The sequence below is a fragment of the Psammomys obesus genome, unplaced genomic scaffold, assembly GCF_907164565.1.
Source record: "Psammomys obesus unplaced genomic scaffold, mPsaObe1.curated_primary_1811, whole genome shotgun sequence".
Taxonomy (NCBI): domain Eukaryota; kingdom Metazoa; phylum Chordata; class Mammalia; order Rodentia; family Muridae; genus Psammomys; species Psammomys obesus.
In genome coordinates, this window is record NW_026585686.1 from 2986602 (window position 1) to 2987815 (window position 1214).

Below are 1214 nucleotides of genomic sequence, written 5' to 3' on the forward strand. Positions count from 1 at the left end.
TTACATATATACTGTGCAATTATTATTTATATAAAGAAAAAAATAGAGTAGTGATGAGAAAATAGAAAACTGTGCTTCAACTACAGTACCAGAAACAAAAAAGGACATATGAAAGGTCTACTTCATGAGGAAGCATGAAAATCTAAATGTGGATTTGCAAGATAGCATAAATTAAGTACATTAAAGCAATTTTTTTCACAAAACTAGCCTGCTTCCTCTGAGCCTTTAGAAACATAATGCCTTTGTTTCTTGACTCACTAGTGGTGCAAAAATGGGCTATAGGACAGGGTAGGGACCATGGTTTCCCAACTCTGAGCTAAAAGATTACATGTATAATTTTGTAAAACAAAAGTGGGTCCTTGTTTTCTCATTCCTCATGAAAGGAGGCAAACTCATCAAATATCAACAACAGAAAGTTGCCAAAGTTAGGAAAAATTCTATTAGAGTCGGATATTTTCAGATTCATGATAGAGCAGTAGTCAAAAATATTCAGTTAAGTTATAGAAAACAGGTTCTCAGAAAAATGGTCTAGCTGTTAGTATATTCCCAGGATTTATCCATAAATGTAAAGTCAAAATACAGTGATACTGAATGGATCTAGGCCTTTTCTGCCTTCACTCCATGCTGGAGTAGAGCGGGAAAGAGCATCTTCACAATCAGGTGTATTTGAAGTACTAAGCCCATAAGGAAATTTACATAGATTTCACTTCATCCAAACTGTAAACGCTCTAGTTCACCTCGTGACAATATTTATGGTTGAAAGGGCAAACCATAGGCTGAAAGAAAGTCTCTGCAGTAAGTACAACTATGGCAAGATCTCACAAGCTGGTAGCAAATGCAACCAACACTTGCTAACATGAGACAGGGCCTCATGTAGCCAGGATCAGACGTGAGCTCCTGATCCGTGTGTTTCTGCCTCCTACATGCTGAGATTTCACATGTGCTTCACCGTAGTGGTAACCGACCAACTTTTTCCCAATGAACTCACACTTAAAATCTGTTCCCAAAGGAGACAAATGAATGTCTGTTTCATATATGAAGGGTACTCATCATCATTAGTCATCAGAAAAAAAAAATTAACTCCTCAAAATAGCTCGTCATTAGTGACAACATCAAATATCGATGAGATCCGAAGCAACTTAGACTTTGATATGCCACTGCCTGGGAGTAGAAAATGGCACAAGTGCACTGGAAAATGACTTGGCGATACCTCG